The sequence below is a fragment of the Rhipicephalus microplus genome, chromosome 2 (genome assembly GCF_043290135.1).
Source record: "Rhipicephalus microplus isolate Deutch F79 chromosome 2, USDA_Rmic, whole genome shotgun sequence".
Classification (NCBI taxonomy): domain Eukaryota; kingdom Metazoa; phylum Arthropoda; class Arachnida; order Ixodida; family Ixodidae; genus Rhipicephalus; species Rhipicephalus microplus.
The window spans coordinates 132,846,714-132,869,358 of record NC_134701.1 but is presented as its reverse complement, the minus strand read 5'-3'; the positions used below and the strand labels follow the sequence as shown (position 1 = coordinate 132,869,358).

Sequence of the window (22,645 nt, the reverse complement as noted above, 5' to 3'; positions counted from 1 at the left end):
ACTACCAGAACAAAGTCAGAGCCTTTTTTTGCTGAGGATGACACATCGTGTCAGAATGGCCGAGTGGTCAAAGGCGCCAGACTCAAGGGAAACCTTGCCCATAGATACGGGTTGAACGAGGCTTCTAGTCCACGTATGTGGGCGTGGGTTTGAATCCCACTTCTGACAATATTTTTTTCCTTTACTACTAGAACAATGTCAGTGTCTCCCTTTGCTGGGCCGAAGTATTGTATCAGAATGGCCGAGTGGTCGAACGCGCCAGACTTAAGGGAAACCTTGCCCAGTGATACGGGTTGAACGAGGCTTCTGGTCCACGTATGTGGGCGTTGGTTCGACTCCCACTTCTGACAACCGTTTTTTTCTTTACTACCAGAACAAAGTCAGTGACTCCTTTGGCTGGGGCTACAACATCGTGTCAGGAGGGCCGAGTGGTCTAAGGCAAAAGACTCAAGAGAAACCTTGCTCAGTGATATGGGTTGAATGAGGCTTCGTGTCCACGTATGTGGGCGTGGGTTTGAATCCCACTTCTCACAAAGTTTTTTTTTCTTTACTACCTGCAAAAAGTCAGTTTCTTCTTTTGCTGGGGCTGAAATATTGTGTCAGAATGGCTGAGTGGTCGAAGGCGCTAGACTTAAGGGAAACCTTGCGCAGTGATACGGGTTGAACGAGGCTTCTGATCCGCGTATGTGGGCGTGGATTTGAATCCTACTTCTGACAAACTTTTTTTTACTTTACTATCAGAACGAAGTCAGAGCCTTCTTTTGCTGAGGATGACACAACGTCTCAGAATGGCTGAGTGGTCAAAGGCACCAGACTTAATGGAAACCTTGCCCAGTGATACGGCTTGAACGAGGCTTCTGGTCTACGTATGTGGGCGTCGGTTGAAATCCCACTTCTGAGAAGCTCTTTTTTTTACTTTACTACCAGCACAAAGTCAGTGTCTCCTTTTGCTGGGGCTGAAATATCGTGTCAGAATGGCCGAGTAGTCTAAGGCGCCAGACTGAAGGGAAACCTTGCGCGGTGATGCGAGTTAAACGAGGCTTCTGGTCCACGTATGTGTGCGTGGGTTCGAATCTCACTTCCGTCAATTTTTTTACTTTACTACCAGCACAAAGTCAGTGTCTCCTTTTGCTGGGGCTGACATATTGTATCAGAATGGCCGCGTGGTCTAAGGCGCCAGACTCAAGGGAAACCTTTCCCAGTGATACGGGTTGAACGAGGCTTCTGGTCCACGTATGTGGGCGTGGGTTTGAATCCCACTTCTGACTATATTTTTTTACTTTACTACCAGCACAAAGTCAGTGTCTCCTTTGGCTGGGGCTGATACATCGTGTCAGAAGGGCCGTGTGGTCTAAGGCGCCAGACGCAAGGGAAACCTTGCCCAGTTATACGGGTTGAACGAGGCTTCTGGTCCACGTATGTGGGCGTTGGTTCGACTCCCACTTCTGACAACCGTTTTTTTACTTTACTACCAGAACAGAGTCAGTGACTCCTTTTGCTGGGGCTACAACATCGTGTCAGGAGGGCCGAGTGGTCTAAGGCAAAAGACTCAAGAGAAACCTTGCCCAGTGATATGGGTTGAATGAGGCTTCGTGTCTACGTATGTGGGCGTGGGTTTGAATCCCACTTCTCTTAAAGTTTTTTTTTACTTTACTACCTGCAAAAAGTCAGTTTCTTCTTTTGCTGGGGCTGAAACATTGTGACAGAATGGCCGAGTGGTCGAAGGCGCTTGACTTAAGGGAAACCTTCCGCAGTGATACGGGTTGAACGAGGCTTCTGATCCACGTATGTGGGCGTGGATTTGAATCCTACTTCTGACAAACTTTTTTTTACTTTACTACCAGAACAAAGTCAGGGCCTTCTTTTGCTGAGGATGACACATCGTCTCAGAATGGCTGAGTGGTCAAAGGCGCCAGACTTAAGGGAAACCTTGCCCAGTGATACCGCTTGAACGAGGCTTCTGGTCTACGTATGTGGGCGTTGGTTGAAATCCCACTTCTGAGAAGCTCTTTTTTTACTTTACTACCAGCACAAAGTCAGTGTCTCCTTTTGCTGGGGCTGAAATATCGTGTCAGAATGGCCGAGTAGCCTAAGGCTCCAGACTCAAGGGAAAGCTTGTCCAGTGATACGGGTTGAACGAGGCTTCTAGTCCACGTATGTGGGCGTGGGTTCGAATCCCACTTCTGACAAACTTTTTTTACTTTACTACCAGAACAAAGTCAGAGCCTTCTTTTGCTGAGGATGACACATCGTGTCAGAATGGCGGAGTGGTCAAAGGCGCCAGAATCAAGGGAAACCTTGCCCAGTGATACGGGTTGAACGAGGCTTCTGGTCCACGTATGTGGGCGTGGGTTTGAATCCCACTTCTGACAATATTTTTTTACTTTACTACCAGCACAAAGTCAGTGTCTCCTTTTGCTGGGGCTGATACATCGTGTCAGAAGGGCCGTGTGGTCTAAGGCGCCAGATGCAAGGAAAACCTTGCCCAGCGATACGGGTTGAACGAGGCTTCTGACACGTATGTGGGCGTTGGTTCGACTCCCACTTCTGATATCCGTTTTTTTTACTTTACTACCAGAACAAAGTCAGTGACTCCTTTTGCTGGGGCTACAACATCGTGTCAGGAGGGCCGAGTGGTCTAAGGCAAAAGACTCAAGAGAAACCTTGCCCAGTGATATGGGTTGAATGAGGCTTCGTGTCCACGAATGTGGGCGTGGGTTTGAATCCCACTTCTCCCAAAGATCTTTTTTACTTTACTACCTGCAAAAAGTCAGTTTCTTCTTTTGCTGGGGCTGAAATATTGTGTCAGAATGGCCGACTGGTCGAAGGCGCTAGACTTAAGGGAAACCTTGCACAGTGATACGGGTTGAACGAGGCTTCTGATCCACGTATGTGGGCGTGGATTTGAATCCTACTTCTGACAAACTTTTTTTACTTTACTACAAGAACAAAGCCAGTGTCTCATTTTGCTGGGGCTAAAACATCCTGTCAGAATGGCCGAATGGTCGAAGGTTCCAGACTTAAAGGAAACCTTGCCCAGTGATACAGGTTGAACGAGGCTTCTGCTCCACGTATGTGGGCGTGGGATCAAATCCCACTTCTGACAAACTTTTTTTACTTTACTACCAGAACAAAGTCAGAGCCTTCTTTTGCCGAGGATGACACATCGTCTCAGAATGGCTGAGTGGTCAAAGGCGCCAGACTTAAGGGAAACCTTGCCCAGTGATACCGCTTGAACGAGGCTTCTGGTCTACGTATGTGGGCGTCGGCTGAAATCCCACTTCTGAGAAGCTCTTTTTTTTTACTTTACTACCAGCACAAAGTCAGTGTCTCCTTTTGCTGGGGCTGAAATATCGTGTCAGAATGGCCGAGTAGTCTAGGGCTCCAGACTCAAGGGAAAGCTTGCCCAGTGATACGGGTTGAACGAGGCTTCTGGTCCACGTATGTGGGGGTGGGTTCAAATCCCACTTCTGACAAACTTTTTTACTTTACTACCAGAACAAAGTCAGAGCCTTCTTTTGCTGAGGATGACACATCGTGTCAGAATGGCCGAGTGGTCAAAGGCGCCAGACTCAAGGGAAACCTTGCCCAGAGATACGGGTTGAACGAGGCTTCTGGTCCACGTGTGTGGGCGTGGGTTTGAATCCCACTTCTGACTATATTTTTTTACTTTACTACCAGCACAAAGTCAGTGTCTCCTTTGGCTGGGGCTGATACATTGTGTCAGAAGGGCCGTGTGGTCTAAGGCGCCAGACGCAAGGGAAACCTTGCCCAGTGATACGGGTTGAACGAGACTTCTGGTCCACGTATGTGGGCGTTCGTTCGACTCCCACTTCTGACAACCATTTTTTTACTTTACTACCAGAACAAAGTCAGTGACTCCTTTTGCTGGGGCTACAACATCGTGTCAGGAGGGCCGAGTGGTATAAGGCAAAAGACTCAAGAGAAACCTTGCCCAGTGATATGGGTTGAATGAGGCTTCGTGTCCACGTATGTGGGCGTGGGTTTGAATCCCACTTCTCTTAAAGTTTTTTTTTTACTTTACTACCTGCAAAAAGTCAGTTTCTTCTTTTGCTGGGGCTGAAATATTGTGACAGAATGGCCGAGTGGTCGAAGGCGCTAAACTTAAGGGAAACCTTCCGCAGTGATACGGGTTGAACGAGGCTTCTGATCCACGTTTGTGGGCGTGGATTTGAATCCTACTTCTGACAAACTTTTTTTTACTTTACTACCAGAACAAAGTCAGGGCCTTCTTTTGCTGAGGATGACACATCGTCTCAGAATGGCTGAGTGGTCAAAGGCGCCAGACTTAAGGGAAACCTTGCCCAGTGATACCGCTTGAACGAGGCTTCTGGTCTACGTATGTGGGTGTTGGTTGAAATCCCACTTCTGAGAAGCTCTTTTTTTACTTTACTACCAGCACAAAGTCAGTGTCTCCTTTTGCTGGGGCTGAAATATCGTGTCAGAATGGTCGAGTAGTCTAAGGCTCCAGACTCAAGGGAAAGCTTGTCCAGTGATACGGGTTGAACGAGGCTTCTAGTCCACGTATGTGGGCGTGGGTTCAAATCCCACTTCTGACAAACTTTTTTTACTTTACTACCAGAACAAAGTCAGAGCCTTTTTTTGCTGAGGATGACACATCGTGTCAGAATGGCCGAGTGGTCAAAGGCGCCAGACTCAAGGGAAACCTTGCCCATAGATACGGGTTGAACGAGGCTTCTAGTCCACGTATGTGGGCGTGGGTTTGAATCCCACTTCTGACAATATTTTTTTCCTTTACTACTAGAACAATGTCAGTGTCTCCCTTTGCTGGGCCGAAGTATTGTATCAGAATGGCCGAGTGGTCGAACGCGCCAGACTTAAGGGAAACCTTGCCCAGTGATACGGGTTGAACGAGGCTTCTGGTCCACGTATGTGGGCGTGGGTTTGAATCCCACTTCTGACAAAATTTTCTTATCTACTACCAGAGGAAAGTCAGTGTCTTCTTTTGCTGGGCTGAAATATCGTGTCAGAATGGCCGCGTGGTCCAAGGCACCAGACTTAAGGAAAACCTTGCCCAGTGATACGGGTTGAACGAGGCTTCTGGTCTACGTATGTGGGCGGGGGTTAAAATTCCACTTCTGAGAAGCTCTTTTTTTTACTTTACTACCAGCACAAAGTCAGTGTCTTCTTTTGCTGGGGCTGAAATATCGTGTCAGAATGGTCGAGTGGTCTAAGGCTCCAGACTCAAGGGAAACCTTGCCCAGTGATACAGGTTGAACGAGGCTTCTGGTCCACGTATGTGGGCGTGGGTTCGAATCATATTCTGACAAACATTTTTTTACTTTACTACCAGAACAAAGTCAGTGTCTTCTTTTGCTGGGCTGAAAAAATTGTGTCAGAATGGCCGAGTGGTCTAAGGCGCCAGACTGAAGGGAAACCTTGCCCGGTGATGCGAGTTTAACGAGGCTTCTGGTCCATGTGTGCATGGGTTCGAATCTCACTTCTGGCAGTTTTTTTTACTACCAGCACAAAGTCAGTGTCTCCTTTTTCTGGGCTGAAATATTGTGTCAGAATGGCCGAGTGGTCGAAGGTGCTAGACTCAAAGGAAACCTTGCCCAGTCATTCGAGTTGAACGAGGCTTCTGGTCCACGTATGTGTGCATGAGTTCGAATCCCACTTCTGACAAAATTTTTTAATCTACTTCCAGAACAAAGTCAGTGTCCCCTTTTGCTGGGCTGAAATATCATGTTAGAATGGCCGAGTGGTCCAAGGCGCCAGACTCAAGCGAAACCTTGCCCAGTGATCCGGGTTGAACGAGGCTTCTGGTCCACGTATGTGGGCGTGGGTTCGAATCCCACTTCTGACAAACTTTTTTTTCCTTTACTACTGGAACAATGTCAGTGTCTCCTTTTGCTGGGGCTGACCTATCGTATGAGAATGGCCGAGTGGTCTAAGGCGCCAGACTTAAGGGAAACATTGCCCAGTGATACGAGTGTAACGAGGCTTCTGGTCCACGTATGTGTGCGTGGGTTCGAATCCCACTTCTGATAAACTTTTTTTACTTTACTACCAGCACGAAGTCAGTGTCTTCTTTTGCTGGGGCTGATATATCGTGTCAGAATGGCCGAGTGGTCTAAGGCGCCAGACTTAAGGGAAACCTTGCCCAGTGATACGGGTTGAACGACACTTCTGGTCCACGTATGTGGGCGTGGGTTCGAATCCTATTCTGACAAACTTTTTTTTACTTTACTACCAGAACAAAGTCAGTGTCTTCTTTTGCTGGGCTGAAAAAATTGTGTCAGAATGGCCGAGTGGTCTAAGGCGCCAGACTGAAAGGAAACCTTGCCCGGTGATGCGAGTTTAACGAGGCTTCTGGTCCATGTGTGCATGGGTTCGAATCTCACTTCTGGCAGTTTTTTTTACTTTACTACCAGCACAGAGTCAGCGTCTTCTTTTGCTGGGCCGAAGTATTGTGTCAGAATGGCCGAGTGGTCTAAGGCGCCAGACTCAAGGGAAACCTTGCCAAGTGATACGAGTTGAACGCGGTTTCTGGTCCACGTATGTGTGCGTGGGTTCGAACCCCTCTTCTGACAAACTTTTTTTTACTTCACTAACAGAACAAAGTCAGCGTCTCCTTTTGCTGGGGCTGACATATCGTATCAGAATGGCCGAGTGGTGTAAGGCGCCAGGCTGAAGGGAAACCTCGCCCAGTCATTCGAGTTGAACGAGGCTTCTGGTCCACGTATGTGTGCGTGAGTTCGAATCCCACTTCTGACAAAATTTTTTAATCTACTTCCAGAACAAAGTCAGTGTCTCCTTTTGCTGGGCTGAAATATCGTGTTAGAATGGCCGAGTGGTCCAAGGCGCCAGACTCAAGCGAAACCTTGCCCAGTGATACGGGTTGAACGAGGCTTCTGGTCCACGTATGTGGGCGTGGGTTCGAATCTCACTTCTGACAAACTTTTTTTTCCTTTACTACCAGAACAATGTCAGTGTCTCCCTTTGCTGGGCTGATATATTTTGTCTGAATAGCTGAGTGGTCTAAGGCGCCAGACTCAAAGGAAACCTTGCCCAGTGATACGGGTTGAACGATGCTTCTGGTCCACGTATGTGGGCGTGGGTTCGAATCCCACTTCTGACAAACATTTTTTTACTTTACTACCAGCACGAAGTCAGTGTCTTCTTTTGCTTGGGCAGCAATATCGTGTCAGAATGGCCGAGTGGTCTAAGGCACCAGACTCAAGGGAATCCTTGGCCAGTGATAGGAGTTGAACGAGGCTTCTGGTCCACATATGTGGGCGTGGGTTCGAATCGCTCTTCTGCAAACTTTTTTTACTTTACTAACAGAACAAAGTCAGTGTCTCCTTTTGCTGGGGCTGACATATTGTATCAGAATGGCCGAGTGGTCTAAGGCGCCAGACTGAAGGGAAACATTGCCCGGTGATGCGAGTTGAACGAGGCTTCTGTTCCACGTATGTGTGCGTGGGTTCGAATCTCACTTCTGACAATGTTTTTTTTACTTTACTACCAGCATAAAGTCAGTGTTTTTTTTTGCTGGGGCTGATATATTGTGTCAGCATGGCCGAGTGGTTGAAGGCGCCAGACTTAAGGGAAACCTTGCCCAGTGATACGGGTTGAATGAGGCTTTTGGTCTACGTATGTGGGCGTGGGTTGAAATCCCACTTCTGAGAAGCTCTTTTTTTACTTTACTACCAGCACAAAGTCAGTGTCTTCTTTTGCTGGGCCTGAAATATCGTGTCAGAATGGCCGAGTGGTCTAAGGCTCCAGACTCAAGCGAAACCTTGCCCAGTGATAGGGGTTGAACGAGGCTTCTGGTTCACGTATGTAGGCGTGGATTCGAATCCCTCTTCTGACAAACTTTTTTTACTTCACTAACAGAACAAAGTCAGCGGCTCCTTTTGCTGGGGCTGACATATCGTATCAGAATGGCCGAGTGGTCTAAGGCGCCAGACTGAAGGGAAACCTTGTGCGATGATGCCAGTTGAACGAGGCTTCTGGTCCACGTATGTGTGCGTGGGTTCGAAACTCGCTTCTGTCAATTTTTTTGAATTTACTACCAGCACAAACTCAGTGTCTCCTTTTGCTGGGCTGAAACATTTTGTCAGAATGGCCGAGTGGTCGAAGGTGCTGGACTCAAGGGAAACCTTGCCCAGTCATACGAGTTGAACGAAGCTTCTGGTCTACGTTTGTGTGCGTGGGTTCGAGTCCCACTTCTGACAAAATTTTTAATCTACTACCAGAACAAAGTCAGTGTCTCCTTTCGCTGGGCTGAAATATCGTGTCAGAATGGCCGAGTGGTCCAAGGCGCCAGACCTAAGGGAAACCTTTCCCTGTGATACGGGTTGAACGAGGCTTTTGGTCTACGTATGTGGGCGTGGGTTGAAATCCCACTTCTCAGAAGCTCTTTTTTTACTTTACTACCAGCACGAAGTCAGTGTCTTCTTTTGCTGGGGCTGATATATCGTGTCAGAATGGCCGAGTGGTCTAAGGCGCCAGACTCAAGGGAAACCTTGCCCAGTGATAGGAGTTGAACGAGGCCTTTGGTCCACGTATGTGGACTTGGGTTCGAATCCCACTTCTGACAATCTCTTTTTTTTACTTTACTACCAGCATAAAGTCAGCGTTTTTTTGCTGGGGCTGATATATTGTGTCAGCATGGCCGAGTGGTCGAAGGCTCTAGACTTAAGGGAAACCTTGCCCAGTGATACGGGTTGAACGAGGCTTCTGGTCCACGTATGTGGGCGTGGGTTCGAATCCCACTTCTGACAAACTTTTTTTTCCTTTACTACTGGAACAATGTCAGTGTCTCCTTTTGCTGGGGCTGACATATCGTATGAGAATGGCCGAGTGGTCTAAGGCGCCAGACTTAAGGGAAACATTGCCCAGTGATACGAGTGTAACGAGGCTTCTGGTCCACGTATGTGTGCGTGGGTTCGAATCCCACTTCTGATAAACTTTTTTTACTTTACTACCAGCACGAAGTCAGTGTCTTCTTTTGCTGGGGCTGATATATCGTGTCAGAATGGCCGAGTGGTCTAAGGCGCCAGACTTAAGGGAAACCTTGCCCAGTGATACGGGTTGAACGACACTTCTGGTCCACGTATGTGGGCGTGGGTTCGAATCCTATTCTGACAAACTTTTTTTTTACTTTACTACCAGAACAAAGTCAGTGTCTTCTTTTGCTGGGCTGAAAAAATTGTGTCAGAATGGCCGAGTGGTCTAAGGCGCCAGACTGAAAGGAAACCTTGCCCGGTGATGCGAGTTTAACGAGGCTTCTGGTCCATGTGTGCATGGGTTCGAATCTCACATCTGGCAGTTTTTTTTACTTTACTACCAGCACAGAGTCAGCGTCTTCTTTTGCTGGGCCGAAGTATTGTGTCAGAATGGCCGAGTGGTCTAAGGCGCCAGACTCAAGGGCAACCTTGCCCAGTGATACGAGTTGAACGCGGTTTCTGGTCCACGTATGTGTGCGTGGGTTCGAACCCCTCTTCTGACAAACTTTTTTTTACTTCACTAACAGAACAAAGTCAGCGTCTCCTTTTGCTGGGGCTGACATATCGTATAAGAATGGCCGAGTGGTGTAAGGCGCCAGGCTGAAGGGAAACCTCGCCCAGTCATTCGAGTTGAACGAGGCTTCTGGTCCACGTATGTGTGCGTGAGTTCGAATCCCACTTCTGACAAAATTTTTTAATCTACTTCCAGAACAAAGTCAGTGTCTCCTTTTGCTGGGCTGAAATATCGTGTTAGAATGGCCGAGTGGTCCAAGGCGCCAGACTCAAGCGAAACCTTGCCCAGTGATACGGGTTGAACGAGGCTTCTGGTCCACGTATGTGGGCGTGGGTTCGAATCTCACTTCTGACAAACTTTTTTTTTCTTTACTACCAGAACAATGTCAGTGTCTCCCTTTGCTGGGCTGATATATTTTGTCTGAATGGCTGAGTGGTCTAAGGCGCCAGACTCAAAGGAAACCTTGCCCAGTGATACGGGTTGAACGATGCTTCTGGTCCACGTATGTGGGCGTGGGTTCGAATCCCACTTCTGACAAATATTTTTTTACTTTACTACCAGCACGAAGTCAGTGTCTTCTTTTGCTGGGGCAGCTATATCGTGTCAGAATGGCCGAGTGGTCTAAGGCGCCAGACTCAAGGGAATCCTTGGCCAGTGATAGGAGTTGAACGAGGCTTCTGGTCCACGTATGTGGGCGTGGGTTCGAATCGCTCTTCTGACTAACTTTTTTTTTACTTTACTACCAGAACAAAGTCAGAGCCTTCTTTTGCTGAGGCTGACTCATCGTCTCAGAATGGCTGAGTGGTCAAAGGCGCCAGACTTAAGGGAAACCTTGCCCAGTGATACGGCTTGAACGAGGCTTCTGGTCTACGTATGCTGGCGTCGGTTGAAATCCCACTTCTGAGAAGCTCTTTTTTTTACTTTACTACCAGCACAAAGTCAGTGTCTCCTTTTGCTGGGGCTGAAATATCGTGTCAGAATGGCCGAGTAGTCTAAGGCTCCAGACTCAAGGGAAAGCTTGCCCAGTGATACGGGTTGAACGAGGCTTCTAGTCCACGTATGTGGGCATGGGTTCGAATCCCCCTTCAGACAAACTTTTTTTTACTTAACTACCAGAACAAAGTCAGTGTGTCCTTTTGCTGGGCTGAAATATTGTGTCAGAATGGCCGAGTGGTCGAAGGCGCCAGACCTAAAGGAAACCTTGCCCAGTGATACGTGTTGAACGAGGCTTCTGGTGCACGTATGTGGGCGTGGGTTCAAATCCCACTTCTGACAAACTTTTTTTTACTTTAATACCAGAACAAAGTCATAGCCTTCTTTTGCTAAGGATGACACATCGTGTCAGAATGGCCGAGTGGTCAAAGGCGCCAGACTCAAAGGAAACCTTGCCCAGAGATACGGGTTGAACGAGGCTTCTGGTCCACGTATGTGGGCGTGGGTTTGAATCCCACTTCTGACAATATTTTTTTACTTTACTACCAGCACAAAGTCAGTGTCTCCTTTTGCTGGGGCTGATACATCGTGTCAGAAGGGCCGTGTGGTCTAAGGCGCCAGACGCAAGGGAAACCTTGCCCAGTGATACGGGTTGAACGAGGCTTCTGGTCCACGTATGTGGGCTTTGGTTCGACTCCCACTTCTGACAACCGTTTTTTAGGGGCGAAGCTCCTTAAGGCGTGGGCTTTGCGTCCCCTGTATGTAGCCACCTCTAGTTTAGTTCTTGCAGTGTTCACTAGATGGCGGTACCGTCTCCTGTATGTAGCCACCTCTCGTTTAGTTCTTGTAGTGTTTACTAGATGGTGGTACTTGTAGCTGATGATGAAAAGATGCAAGATGTTATAAACTAGAAAGCGGTACTTGTAGTTGATGAAAGACGCGAGATCTTATAAAATAGGAATGATGTCACATATGGCGCGTGTCATTGGTTGAAGGCAATCGTTCGATTTAGTGCGGCGACGTACGCTAGGGGGAGCGATGTATTAAAATCGAGTGGGCAAAATGTACAGAGGATTCATGGTTTACCAGGTTTACCTCCGGAGCTTCGCCCACTCATCATCATTCACTTCGTGGATATGGCGGCACTTTTTTGCATTACTACCAAAACAAAGTCAGTGACTCCTTTTGCTGGGGCTACAACTTCGTGTCAGGAGGGCCGAGTGGTCTAAGGCAAAAGACTCAAAAGAAACCTTGCCCAGTGATATGGGTTGAATGAGGCTTCGTGCCTACGTATGTGGGCGTGGGTTCGATTCGCACTTCTGACAAACCCTGTTTTTTTTACTTTTCTACCAGCACAAAGTAAGTGTCTCCTTTTGCTGGGGCTGAAATATTGTGTCAGAATGGCCGAGTGGTCGAAGGCGCCAGACTTAAGGAAAACCTTGCCCAGTGTTACGGGTTGAACGATGCTTCTGGTCCACGTATGTGGGCGTGGGTTCGAATCACACTTCTGGCAAAGTTTTTTTTTACTTTACTACCAGCACGAAGTAAGTGTCTTCTTTTGTTGGGGCTGATATATCGTGTCAGAATGGCCGAGTGGTGTAAGGCGCCAGACTCAAGGGAAACCTTGCTCATTGATAGAGGTTCAACGAGGCTTCTGGTCCACGTATGTGGGCGTGGGTTCGAATCCCTCTTCTGAGAAATTTTTTTTACTTCACTAACAGAACAAAGTCAGTGTCTCCTTTTTCTGGGGCTTACAGATCGTATCAGAATGGCCGAGTGGTCTAATGCGCCAGACTGAAGGGAAACCTTGCCCGGAGAGTCAGGTAGAACGAGGCTTCTGGTCCGCGTAGGTGGGCGTGGGTTTGAATCCCACTTCTGACAATCTTTTTTTTACTTTACTACCAGCATAAAGTCAGTGTTTTTTGCTTGGGCTGATATATCGTGTTAGCATGGCCGAGTGGCCTAAGGAGCCAGACTCAAGGGAAACTTTGCCCAGTGATACGAGTTGAACGAGGCTTCTGGTCCACGTATGTGGGCGTGGGTTCGATTCGCAATTCTGACAAACTCTGTTTTTTTACTTTTCTACCAGCACAAAGTCAGTGTCTCCTTTTGCTGGGGCTGAAATATTGTGTCAGAATGGCCGAGTGGTCGAAGGCGCTAGACTCAAGGGAAACCGTGTCCAGTCATACGAGATGAACGAGGCTTGTGGTCCACGTATGTCTGCGTGAGTGCGAATCCCACTTCTGACAAACTTTTTTTGCTTTACTACCAGAACATAGTCAGTGTCTTCTTTTGCTGCAGCTTATATATCGTGTCAGAACGGCCGAGTTGTCTAAGGCACCAGACTTAAGGGAAACCTTGCCCGGTGATACGGGTTAAACGAGGCCTTTGGTCCACGTATGTGGACGTGGGTTCGAATCCCACTTCTGACAATCTTCTTTTTACTTTACTACCAGCATAAAGTTAGTGTTTTTTGCTGGGGCTGATATATTGTGTCAGCATGGCCGAGTGGTCGAAAGCGCCAGACTTAAGGGAAACCTTGCCCAGTGATACGGGTTGAACGAGGCTTCTGGTACACGTATGTGGGCGTGGGTTTGAATCCCACTTCTGACAATATTTTTTTTACTTTACTACCAGCACAAAGTCAGTGTCTCCTTTTGCTGGGGCTGATACATCGTGTCAGAAGGGCCGTGTGGTCTAAGGCGCCAGACTCAAGGGAAACCTTGCCCAGTGATACGGGTTGAACGAGGCTTCTGGTCCACGTATGTGGGCGTGGGTTCGAATCCCACTTCTGACAAACTGTTTTTACTTTAATACCAGGACAAAGTCAGTGTCTCCTTTTGCTGGGCTGAAATATTGTGTCTGAATGGCCGAGTGGTCGAAGGCGCCAGACTTAAGGGAAACCTTGCCCAGTGATACGTGCTGAAGGAGGCTTCTGGTCCACGTATGTGAGCGTGGGTTCAAATCCCACTTCTGACAAACTTTTTTTTACTTTACTACCAGAACAAAGTCAGTGTCTCCTTTTGCTGGGGCTGAAATATCGTGTAATAATTGCCGAGTGGTCTAAGGCGCCAAACTCAATGGAAACCTTGCCCAGTGATACGGGTGGAACGAGGCTTCTGTCCACGTATATGGGCGTGGGTTCTAATCTCACTTCTGTCAATTTTTTTTACTTTACTACCAGCACAGAGTCAGCGTCTTCTTAAGCTGGGGCTCACATATCGTATATGAATGGCCGAGTGGTCTAAGGCGCCAGACTCAAGATAAACCTTGCCTGGTGATACGGGTTAAACGAGGCTTCTGGTCCACGTATGTGGGCGTGGGTTCGAGTCCTACTTCTCACAATTTTTTTTACTTTACTACCAGAAAAAAGCCGTGTCTCCTTTTGCTGGGCTCAAATATTGTGTCAGAATGGCCGAGTGGTCCAAGGGGCCAGACTTAAGGGAAACCTTGCCCAGTGATACGGCTTGAACGAGGCTTCTGGTCTACGTATGTGGGCGACGGTTGAAATCCCACTTCTGAGAAGGCCTTTTTTTACTTTACTACCAGCACAAAGTCATGTCTCCTTTTGCTGGTGCTGAAATATCGTGTCAGAATGGCCCAGTAGTCTAGGGCTCAAGACTCAAGGGAAACCTTGCCCAGTGATACGGGTTGAACGAGGCTTCTAGTCCACGTATGTGGGCCTGGGTTCGAGTCCCCCTTCAGACAAACTTTTTTTTACGTAACTACCAGAACAAAGTCAGTGTTTCCTTCTGCTGGGCTGAAATATTGTGTTGGCCGAGTGATCTAAGGTGCCAGACTCAAGGGAAACCTTTCCCAGTGATACGGGTGGAACGAGGCTTCTGGTCCACGTATGTGGGGGTGGTTTATATCCCACTTCTGACAAACTTTTTTTACTTTACTACCAGAACAAAGTCAGAGCCTTCTTTTGCTGAGGATGACACATCGTGTCAGAATGGCCGAGTGGTCAAAGGCGCCAGACTCAAGGGAAACCTTGCGCAGAGATACGGGTTGAACGAGGCTTCTGGTCCACGTATGTGGGCGTGGGTTTGAATCCCACTTCTGACAATATTTTTTTACTTTACTACCAGTACAAAGTTGCCCCGCCGCGGTGGTCTAGTGGCTAAGGTACTCGGCTGCTGACCCGCAGGTCGCCGGTTCAAGTCCCGGCTGCGGCGGCTGCATTTCCGATGGAGGCGGAAATGCTGTAGGCCCGTGTGCTCAGATTTGGGCGCACGTTAAAGAACCCCAGGTGGTCTAAATTTCCGGAGCCCTCCACTACGGCGTCTCTCATAATCATATAGTGGTTTTGGGACGTTAAACCCCACACATCAATCAAATCATACCAGCACAAAGTTAGTGTCTCCTTTTGCTGGGGCTGATACATCGTGTCAGAAGGGCCGTGTGGTCTAAGGCGCCAGACGCAAGGGAAACCTTTCCCAGTGATACGGGTTGAACGAGGCTTCTGGTCCACGTATGTGAGCGTTGGTTCGACTCCCACTTCTGACAACCCTTTTTCTACTTTACTACCAGAACAAAGTCTACTTTACTACCAGAACAAAGTCAGTGACTCCTTTTGCTGGGGCTACAACATAGTGTCAGGAGGGCCGAGTGGTCTAAGGCAAAAGACTCAAGAGAAACCTTGCCCAATGATATGGTTGAATGAGGCTTCGTGTCCACGTATGGGGGCGTGGGTTTGAATCCCACTTCTCACAAAGTTTTTTTTTTTACTTTACTACCTGCACAAAGTCAGTTTCTTCTTTTGCTGGGGCTAAAACATCCTGTCAGAATGGCCGAATGGTCGAAGGTTCCAGACTTAAGGGAAACCTTGCCCAGTGATACAGGTTTAACGAGGCTTCTGCTCCACGTATGTGGGCGTGGGATCGAATCCCACTTCTGACAAACTTTTTTTTACTTTACTACCAGAACAAAGTCAGAGCCTTCTTTTGCTGAGGATGATACATCGTCTCAGAATGGCTGAGTGGTCAAAGGCGCCAGACTTAAGGGAAACCTTGCCCAGTGATACCGCTTGAACGAGGCTTCTGGTCTACGTATGTGGGCGTCGGTTGAAATCCCACTTCTGAGAAGCTCTTTTTTTTACTTTACTACCAGCACAAAGTCAGAGCCTTCTTTTGCTGAGGATGACACATCGTGTCAGAATGGCCGAGTGGTCGAAGGCGCCAGACTCAAGGGAAACCTTGCCCATCGATACGGTTTGAACGAGGCTTCTGGTCTACGTATGTGGGCGTGGGTTCGAATCCCACTTCTGACTATATTTTTTTACTTTACTACCAGCACAAAGTCAGTGTCTCCTTTGGCTGGGGCTGATACATTGTGTCAGAAGGGCCGTGTGGTCTAAGGCGCCAGACGCAAGGAAAACCTTGCCCAGTGATAAGGGTTGAACGACGCTTCTGGTCCACGTATGTGGGCGTTGGTTCGACTCCCACTTCTGACAACCGTTTTTTTACTTTACTACCAGAACAGAGTCAGTGACTCCTTTTGCTGGGGCTACAACATCGTGTCAGGAGGGCCGAGTGGTCTAAGGCAAAAGACTCAAGAGAAACCTTGCCCAGTGATATTGGTTGAATGAGGCTTCGTGTCCACGTATGTGGGCGTGGGTTTGAATCCCACTTCTCTTAAAGTGTTTTTTACTTTACTACCTGCAAAAAGTCAGTTTCTTCTTTTGCTGGGGCTGAAATATTGTGTCAGAATGGCTGTGTGGTCGAAGGCGCTAGACTTAAGGGAAACCTTGCGCAGTGATACGGGTTGAACGAGGCTTCTGATCCGCGTATGTGGGCGTGGATTTGAATCCTACTTCTGACAAACTTTTTTACTTTACTACCAGAACAAAGTCAGAGCCTTCTTTTGCTGAGGATGACACATCGTGTCAGAATGGCCGAGTGGTCAAAGGCGCCAGACTCAAGGGAAACCTTGCCCAGAGTTACGGGTTGAACGAGGCTTCTGGTCCACGTATGTGGGCGTGGGTTTGAATCCCACTTCTGACTATATTTTTTTACTTTACTACCAGCACAAAGTCAGTGTCTCCTTTGGCTGGGGCTGATACATCGTGTCAGAAGGGCCGTGTGGTCTAAGGCTCCAGACTCAAGGGAAAGCTTGCCCAGTGATACGGGTTGAACGAGGCTTCTGGTCCACGTATGTGGGGGTGGGTTCAAATCCCACTTCTGACAAACTTTTTTACTTTACTACCAGAACAAAGTCAGAGCCTTCTTTTGCTGAGGATGACACATCCTGTCAGAATGGCCGAGTGGTCAAAGGCGCCAGACTCAAGGGAAACCTTGCCCAGAGATACGGGTTGAACGAGGCTTCTGGTCCACGTATGTGGGCGTGGGTTTGAATCCCACTTCTGACTATATTTTTTTACTTTACTACCAGCACAAAATCAGTGTCTCCTTTGGCTGGGGCTGATACATCGTGTCAGAAGGGCCGTGTGGTCTAAGGCGCCAGACGCAAGGGAAACCTTGCCCAGTTATACGGGTTGAACGAGGCTTCTGGTCCACGTATGTGGGCGTTGGTTCGACTCCCACTTCTGACAACCGTTTTTTTACTTTACTACCAGAACAGAGTCAGTGACTCCTTTTGCTGGGGCTACAACATCGTGTCAGGAGGGCCGAGTGGTCTAAGGCAAAAGACTCAAGAGAAACCTTGCCCAGTGATATGGGTTGAATGAGGCTTCGTGTCTACGTATGTGGGCGTGGGTTTGAATCCCACTTCTCTTAAAGTTTTTTTTTACTTTACTACCTGCAAAAAGTCAGTTTCTTCTTTTGCTGGGGCTGAAACATTGTGACAGAATGGCCGAGTGGTCGAAGGCGCTTGACTTAAGGGAAACCTTCCGCAGTGATACGGGTTGAACGAGGCTTCTGATCCACGTATGTGGGCGTGGATTTGAATCCTACTTCTGACAAACTTTTTTTTACTTTACTACCAGAACAAAGTCAGGGCCTTCTTTTGCTGAGGATGACACATCGTCTCAGAATGGCTGAGTGGTCAAAGGCGCCAGACTTAAGGGAAACCTTGCCCAGTGATACCGCTTGAACGAGGCTTCTGGTCTACGTATGTGGGCGTTGGTTGAAATCCCACTTCTGAGAAGCTCTTTTTTTACTTTACTACCAGCACAAAGTCAGTGTCTCCTTTTGCTGGGGCTGAAATATCGTGTCAGAATGGCCGAGTAGCCTAAGGCTCCAGACTCAAGGGAAAGCTTGTCCAGTGATACGGGTTGAACGAGGCTTCTAGTCCACGTATGTGGGCGTGGGTTCGAATCCCACTTCTGACAAACTTTTTTTACTTTACTACCAGAACAAAGTCAGAGCCTTCTTTTGCTGAGGATGACACATCGTGTCAGAATGGCGGAGTGGTCAAAGGCGCCAGACTCAAGGGAAACCTTGCCCAGTGATACGGGTTGAACGAGGCTTCTGGTCCACGTATGTGGGCGTGGGTTTGAATCCCACTTCTGACAATATTTTTTTACTTTACTACCAGCACAAAGTCAGTGTCTCCTTTTGCTGGGGCTGATACATCGTGTCAGAAGGGCCGTGTGGTCTAAGGCGCCAGATGCAAGGAAAACCTTGCCCAGCGATACGGGTTGAACGAGGCTTCTGACACGTATGTGGGCGTTGGTTCGACTCCCACTTCTGATATCCGTTTTTTTTACTTTACTACCAGAACAAAGTCAGTGACTCCTTTTGCTGGGGCTACAACATCGTGTCAGGAGGGCCGAGTGGTCTAAGGCAAAAGACTCAAGAGAAACCTTGCCCAGTGATATGGGTTGAATGAGGCTTCGTGTCCACGAATGTGGGCGTGGGTTTGAATCCCACTTCTCCCAAAGATCTTTTTTACTTTACTACCTGCAAAAAGTCAGTTTCTTCTTTTGCTGGGGCTGAAATATTGTGTCAGAATGGCCGACTGGTCGAAGGCGCTAGACTTAAGGGAAACCTTGCACAGTGATACGGGTTGAACGAGGCTTCTGATCCACGTATGTGGGCGTGGATTTGAATCCTACTTCTGACAAACTTTTTTTACTTTACTACAAGAACAAAGCCAGTGTCTCATTTTGCTGGGGCTAAAACATCCTGTCAGAATGGCCGAATGGTCGAAGGTTCCAGACTTAAAGGAAACCTTGCCCAGTGATACAGGTTGAACGAGGCTTCTGCTCCACGTATGTGGGCGTGGGATCAAATCCCACTTCTGACAAACTTTTTTTTACTTTACTACCAGAACAAAGTCAGAGCCTTCTTTTGCCGAGGATGACACATCGTCTCAGAATGGCTGAGTGGTCAAAGGCGCCAGACTTAAGGGAAACCTTGCCCAGTGATACCGCTTGAACGAGGCTTCTGGTCTACGTATGTGGGCGTCGGCTGAAATCCCACTTCTGAGAAGCTCTTTTTTTTACTTTACTACCAGCACAAAGTCAGTGTCTCCTTTTGCTGGGGCTGAAATATCGTGTCAGAATGGCCGAGTAGTCTAGGGCTCCAGACTCAAGGGAAAGCTTGCCCAGTGATACGGGTTGAACGAGGCTTCTGGTCCACGTATGTGGGGGTGGGTTCAAATCCCACTTCTGACAAACTTTTTTACTTTACTACCAGAACAAAGTCAGAGCCTTCTTTTGCTGAGGATGACACATCGTGTCAGAATGGCCGAGTGGTCAAAGGCGCCAGACTCAAGGGAAACCTTGCCCAGAGATACGGGTTGAACGAGGCTTCTGGTCCACGTGTGTGGGCGTGGGTTTGAATCCCACTTCTGACTATATTTTTTTACTTTACTACCAGCACAAAGTCAGTGTCTCCTTTGGCTGGGGCTGATACATCGTGTCAGAAGGGCCGTGTGGTCTAAGGCGCCAGACGCAAGGGAAACCTTGCCCAGTGATACGGGTTGAACGAGACTTCTGGTCCACGTATGTGGGCGTTCGTTCGACTCCCACTTCTGACAACCATTTTTTTACTTTACTACCAGAACAAAGTCAGTGACTCCTTTTGCTGGGGCTACAACATCGTGTCAGGAGGGCCGAGTGGTATAAGGCAAAAGACTCAAGAGAAACCTTGCCCAGTGATATGGGTTGAATGAGGCTTCGTGTCCACGTATGTGGGCGTGGGTTTGAATCCCACTTCTCTTAAAGTTTTTTTTTACTTTACTACCTGCAAAAAGTCAGTTTCTTCTTTTGCTGGGGCTGAAATATTGTGACAGAATGGCCGAGTGGTCGAAGGCGCTAAACTTAAGGGAAACCTTCCGCAGTGATACGGGTTGAACGAGGCTTCTGATCCACGTATGTGGGCGTGGATTTGAATCCTACTTCTGACAAACTTTTTTTTACTTTACTACCAGAACAAAGTCAGGGCCTTCTTTTGCTGAGGATGACACATCGTCTCAGAATGGCTGAGTGGTCAAAGGCGCCAGACTTAAGGGAAACCTTGCCCAGTGATACCGCTTGAACGAGGCTTCTGGTCTACGTATGTGGGTGTTGGTTGAAATCCCACTTCTGAGAAGCTCTTTTTTTAGTTTACTACCAGCACAAAGTCAGTGTCTCCTTTTGCTGGGGCTGAAATATCGTGTCAGAATGGTCGAGTAGTCTAAGGCTCCAGACTCAAGGGAAAGCTTGTCCAGTGATACGGGTTGAACGAGGCTTCTAGTCCACGTATGTGGGCGTGGGTTCAAATCCCACTTCTGACAAACTTTTTTTACTTTACTACCAGAACAAAGTCAGAGCCTTTTTTTGCTGAGGATGACACATCGTGTCAGAATGGCCGAGTGGTCAAAGGCGCCAGACTCAAGGGAAACCTTGCCCATAGATACGGGTTGAACGAGGCTTCTGTTCCGCGTATGTGGGCGTGGGTTTGAATCCCACTTCTGACAATATTTTTTTTTTACTTTACTACCAGCACAAAGTCAGTGTCTCCTTTTGCTGGGGCTGATACATCGTGTCAGAAGGGCCGTGTGGTCTAAGGCGCCAGATGCAAGGAAAACCTTGCCCAGTGATACGGGTTGAACGAGGCTTCTGGTCCACGTATGTGGGCGTTGGTTCAATTCACACTTCTGACAAACTCTGTTTTTTTACTTTACTACCAGAACAAAGTCAGTGACTCCTTTGGCTGGGGCTACAACATCGTGTCAGGAGGGCCGAGTGGTCTAAGGCAAAAGACTCAAGAGAAACCTTGCTCAGTGATATGGGTTGAATGAGGCTTCGTGTCCACGTATGTGGGCGTGGGTTTGAATCCCACTTCTCACAAAGTTTTTTTTTCTTTACTACCTGCAAAAAGTCAGTTTCTTCTTTTGCTGGGGCTGAAATATTGTGTCAGAATGGCTGAGTGGTCAAAGGCGCCAGAGTCAAGGGAAACCTTGCCCAGTGATACCGCTTGAACGAGGCTTCTGGTCTACGTCTGTGGGCGTCGGTTGAAATCCCACTTCTGAGAAGCTCTTTTTTTTACTTTACTACCAGAACAAAGTCACTGTCTCCTTTTGCTGGGGCTGATACATCGTGTCAGAAGGGCCGTGTGGTCTAAGGCGCCAGACGCAAGGGAAACCTTGCCCAGTGATACGGGTTGAACGAGGCTTCTGGTCCACGTATGTGGGCGTTGGTTCGACTCCCACTTCTGACAACCGTTTTTTTCTTTACTACCAGAACAAAGTCAGTGACTCCTTTGGCTGGGGCTACAACATCGTGTCAGGAGGGCCGAGTGGTCTAAGGCAAAAGACTCAAGAGAAACCTTGCTCAGTGATATGGGTTGAATGAGGCTTCGTGTCCACGTATGTGGGCGTGGGTTTGAATCCCACTTCTCACAAAGTTTTTTTTTCTTTACTACCTGCAAAAAGTCAGTTTCTTCTTTTGCTGGGGCTGAAATATTGTGTCAGAATGGCTGAGTGGTCGAAGGCGCTAGACTTAAGGGAAACCTTGCGCAGTGATACGGGTTGAACGAGGCTTCTGATCCGCGTATGTGGGCGTGGATTTGAATCCTACTTCTGACAAACTTTTTTTTACTTTACTATCAGAACGAAGTCAGAGCCTTCTTTTGCTGAGGATGACACAACGTCTCAGAATGGCTGAGTGGTCAAAGGCACCAGACTTAATGGAAACCTTGCCCAGTGATACGGCTTGAACGAGGCTTCTGGTCTACGTATGTGGGCGTCGGTTGAAATCCCACTTCTGAGAAGCTCTTTTTTTTACTTTACTACCAGCACAAAGTCAGTGTCTCCTTTTGCTGGGGCTGAAATATCGTGTCAGAATGGCCGAGTAGTCTAAGGCGCCAGACTGAAGGGAAACCTTGCGCGGTGATGCGAGTTAAACGAGGCTTCTGGTCCACGTATGTGTGCGTGGGTTCGAATCTCACTTCCGTCAATTTTTTTACTTTACTACCAGCACAAAGTCAGTGTCTCCTTTTGCTGGGGCTGACATATTGTATCAGAATGGCCGCGTGGTCTAAGGCGCCAGACTCAAGGGAAACCTTTCCCAGTGATACGGGTTGAACGAGGCTTCTGGTCCACGTATGTGGGCGTGGGTTTGAATCCCACTTCTGACTATATTTTTTTACTTTACTACCAGCACAAAGTCAGTGTCTCCTTTGGCTGGGGCTGATACATCGTGTCAGAAGGGCCGTGTGGTCTAAGGCGCCAGACGCAAGGGAAACCTTGCCCAGTTATACGGGTTGAACGAGGCTTCTGGTCCACGTATGTGGGCGTTGGTTCGACTCCCACTTCTGACAACCGTTTTTTTACTTTACTACCAGAACAGAGTCAGTGACTCCTTTTGCTGGGGCTACAACATCGTGTCAGGAGGGCCGAGTGGTCTAAGGCAAAAGACTCAAGAGAAACCTTGCCCAGTGATATGGGTTGAATGAGGCTTCGTGTCTACGTATGTGGGCGTGGGTTTGAATCCCACTTCTCTTAAAGTTTTTTTTTACTTTACTACCTGCAAAAAGTCAGTTTCTTCTTTTGCTGGGGCTGAAACATTGTGACAGAATGGCCGAGTGGTCGAAGGCGCTTGACTTAAGGGAAACCTTCCGCAGTGATACGGGTTGAACGAGGCTTCTGATCCACGTATGTGGGCGTGGATTTGAATCCTACTTCTGACAAACTTTTTTTTACTTTACTACCAGAACAAAGTCAGGGCCTTCTTTTGCTGAGGATGACACATCGTCTCAGAATGGCTGAGTGGTCAAAGGCGCCAGACTTAAGGGAAACCTTGCCCAGTGATACC

The 22,645-nt window shown here is 48.1% G+C and overlaps 27 non-coding genes across 27 annotated transcripts; all 27 read left to right on the top strand.

Moving 5' to 3' along the window:
• The first annotated feature begins 49 nt into the window (after positions 1 to 49).
• Positions 50 to 168, top strand: TRNAL-CAA (transfer RNA leucine (anticodon CAA)). The gene is made up of 2 exons: positions 50 to 87; positions 123 to 168. It is a non-coding gene; the product is annotated as a tRNA-Leu (tRNA).
• Positions 169 to 3,539: 3,371 nt separating this feature from the next.
• TRNAL-CAA (transfer RNA leucine (anticodon CAA)) lies at positions 3,540 to 3,658 on the top strand. The gene is made up of 2 exons: positions 3,540 to 3,577; positions 3,613 to 3,658. It is a non-coding gene; the product is annotated as a tRNA-Leu (tRNA).
• Positions 3,659 to 4,644: 986 nt separating this feature from the next.
• On the top strand, positions 4,645 to 4,763 carry TRNAL-CAA (transfer RNA leucine (anticodon CAA)). Its single transcript has 2 exons — positions 4,645 to 4,682; positions 4,718 to 4,763. It is a non-coding gene; the product is annotated as a tRNA-Leu (tRNA).
• A 966-nt stretch (positions 4,764 to 5,729) lies between these two features.
• Positions 5,730 to 5,848, top strand: TRNAL-CAA (transfer RNA leucine (anticodon CAA)). Its single transcript has 2 exons — positions 5,730 to 5,767; positions 5,803 to 5,848. It is a non-coding gene; the product is annotated as a tRNA-Leu (tRNA).
• A 247-nt stretch (positions 5,849 to 6,095) lies between these two features.
• On the top strand, positions 6,096 to 6,215 carry TRNAL-UAA (transfer RNA leucine (anticodon UAA)). The gene is made up of 2 exons: positions 6,096 to 6,134; positions 6,170 to 6,215. It is a non-coding gene; the product is annotated as a tRNA-Leu (tRNA).
• Positions 6,216 to 6,456: 241 nt separating this feature from the next.
• Positions 6,457 to 6,575, top strand: TRNAL-CAA (transfer RNA leucine (anticodon CAA)). The gene is made up of 2 exons: positions 6,457 to 6,494; positions 6,530 to 6,575. It is a non-coding gene; the product is annotated as a tRNA-Leu (tRNA).
• A 246-nt stretch (positions 6,576 to 6,821) lies between these two features.
• Positions 6,822 to 6,940, top strand: TRNAL-CAA (transfer RNA leucine (anticodon CAA)). Its single transcript has 2 exons — positions 6,822 to 6,859; positions 6,895 to 6,940. It is a non-coding gene; the product is annotated as a tRNA-Leu (tRNA).
• Positions 6,941 to 7,004: 64 nt separating this feature from the next.
• On the top strand, positions 7,005 to 7,123 carry TRNAL-CAA (transfer RNA leucine (anticodon CAA)). The gene is made up of 2 exons: positions 7,005 to 7,042; positions 7,078 to 7,123. It is a non-coding gene; the product is annotated as a tRNA-Leu (tRNA).
• Positions 7,124 to 8,468: 1,345 nt separating this feature from the next.
• Positions 8,469 to 8,587, top strand: TRNAL-CAA (transfer RNA leucine (anticodon CAA)). Its single transcript has 2 exons — positions 8,469 to 8,506; positions 8,542 to 8,587. It is a non-coding gene; the product is annotated as a tRNA-Leu (tRNA).
• Positions 8,588 to 8,652: 65 nt separating this feature from the next.
• On the top strand, positions 8,653 to 8,771 carry TRNAL-UAA (transfer RNA leucine (anticodon UAA)). The gene is made up of 2 exons: positions 8,653 to 8,690; positions 8,726 to 8,771. It is a non-coding gene; the product is annotated as a tRNA-Leu (tRNA).
• Positions 8,772 to 9,018: 247 nt separating this feature from the next.
• Positions 9,019 to 9,138, top strand: TRNAL-UAA (transfer RNA leucine (anticodon UAA)). The gene is made up of 2 exons: positions 9,019 to 9,057; positions 9,093 to 9,138. It is a non-coding gene; the product is annotated as a tRNA-Leu (tRNA).
• A 242-nt stretch (positions 9,139 to 9,380) lies between these two features.
• On the top strand, positions 9,381 to 9,499 carry TRNAL-CAA (transfer RNA leucine (anticodon CAA)). Its single transcript has 2 exons — positions 9,381 to 9,418; positions 9,454 to 9,499. It is a non-coding gene; the product is annotated as a tRNA-Leu (tRNA).
• A 246-nt stretch (positions 9,500 to 9,745) lies between these two features.
• On the top strand, positions 9,746 to 9,864 carry TRNAL-CAA (transfer RNA leucine (anticodon CAA)). The gene is made up of 2 exons: positions 9,746 to 9,783; positions 9,819 to 9,864. It is a non-coding gene; the product is annotated as a tRNA-Leu (tRNA).
• Positions 9,865 to 9,928: 64 nt separating this feature from the next.
• On the top strand, positions 9,929 to 10,047 carry TRNAL-CAA (transfer RNA leucine (anticodon CAA)). The gene is made up of 2 exons: positions 9,929 to 9,966; positions 10,002 to 10,047. It is a non-coding gene; the product is annotated as a tRNA-Leu (tRNA).
• Positions 10,048 to 10,666: 619 nt separating this feature from the next.
• On the top strand, positions 10,667 to 10,785 carry TRNAL-UAA (transfer RNA leucine (anticodon UAA)). Its single transcript has 2 exons — positions 10,667 to 10,704; positions 10,740 to 10,785. It is a non-coding gene; the product is annotated as a tRNA-Leu (tRNA).
• A 65-nt stretch (positions 10,786 to 10,850) lies between these two features.
• TRNAL-CAA (transfer RNA leucine (anticodon CAA)) lies at positions 10,851 to 10,969 on the top strand. The gene is made up of 2 exons: positions 10,851 to 10,888; positions 10,924 to 10,969. It is a non-coding gene; the product is annotated as a tRNA-Leu (tRNA).
• An 868-nt stretch (positions 10,970 to 11,837) lies between these two features.
• On the top strand, positions 11,838 to 11,956 carry TRNAL-UAA (transfer RNA leucine (anticodon UAA)). Its single transcript has 2 exons — positions 11,838 to 11,875; positions 11,911 to 11,956. It is a non-coding gene; the product is annotated as a tRNA-Leu (tRNA).
• A 66-nt stretch (positions 11,957 to 12,022) lies between these two features.
• Positions 12,023 to 12,141, top strand: TRNAL-CAA (transfer RNA leucine (anticodon CAA)). The gene is made up of 2 exons: positions 12,023 to 12,060; positions 12,096 to 12,141. It is a non-coding gene; the product is annotated as a tRNA-Leu (tRNA).
• A 980-nt stretch (positions 12,142 to 13,121) lies between these two features.
• TRNAL-CAA (transfer RNA leucine (anticodon CAA)) lies at positions 13,122 to 13,240 on the top strand. The gene is made up of 2 exons: positions 13,122 to 13,159; positions 13,195 to 13,240. It is a non-coding gene; the product is annotated as a tRNA-Leu (tRNA).
• Positions 13,241 to 13,303: 63 nt separating this feature from the next.
• On the top strand, positions 13,304 to 13,422 carry TRNAL-UAA (transfer RNA leucine (anticodon UAA)). Its single transcript has 2 exons — positions 13,304 to 13,341; positions 13,377 to 13,422. It is a non-coding gene; the product is annotated as a tRNA-Leu (tRNA).
• A 970-nt stretch (positions 13,423 to 14,392) lies between these two features.
• Positions 14,393 to 14,511, top strand: TRNAL-CAA (transfer RNA leucine (anticodon CAA)). Its single transcript has 2 exons — positions 14,393 to 14,430; positions 14,466 to 14,511. It is a non-coding gene; the product is annotated as a tRNA-Leu (tRNA).
• Positions 14,512 to 15,596: 1,085 nt separating this feature from the next.
• TRNAL-CAA (transfer RNA leucine (anticodon CAA)) lies at positions 15,597 to 15,715 on the top strand. The gene is made up of 2 exons: positions 15,597 to 15,634; positions 15,670 to 15,715. It is a non-coding gene; the product is annotated as a tRNA-Leu (tRNA).
• Positions 15,716 to 16,329: 614 nt separating this feature from the next.
• On the top strand, positions 16,330 to 16,448 carry TRNAL-CAA (transfer RNA leucine (anticodon CAA)). Its single transcript has 2 exons — positions 16,330 to 16,367; positions 16,403 to 16,448. It is a non-coding gene; the product is annotated as a tRNA-Leu (tRNA).
• Positions 16,449 to 16,694: 246 nt separating this feature from the next.
• On the top strand, positions 16,695 to 16,813 carry TRNAL-CAA (transfer RNA leucine (anticodon CAA)). The gene is made up of 2 exons: positions 16,695 to 16,732; positions 16,768 to 16,813. It is a non-coding gene; the product is annotated as a tRNA-Leu (tRNA).
• A 985-nt stretch (positions 16,814 to 17,798) lies between these two features.
• Positions 17,799 to 17,917, top strand: TRNAL-CAA (transfer RNA leucine (anticodon CAA)). Its single transcript has 2 exons — positions 17,799 to 17,836; positions 17,872 to 17,917. It is a non-coding gene; the product is annotated as a tRNA-Leu (tRNA).
• A 1,167-nt stretch (positions 17,918 to 19,084) lies between these two features.
• On the top strand, positions 19,085 to 19,203 carry TRNAL-CAA (transfer RNA leucine (anticodon CAA)). Its single transcript has 2 exons — positions 19,085 to 19,122; positions 19,158 to 19,203. It is a non-coding gene; the product is annotated as a tRNA-Leu (tRNA).
• Positions 19,204 to 20,188: 985 nt separating this feature from the next.
• TRNAL-CAA (transfer RNA leucine (anticodon CAA)) lies at positions 20,189 to 20,307 on the top strand. The gene is made up of 2 exons: positions 20,189 to 20,226; positions 20,262 to 20,307. It is a non-coding gene; the product is annotated as a tRNA-Leu (tRNA).
• Positions 20,308 to 22,645: the final 2,338 nt, after the last annotated feature.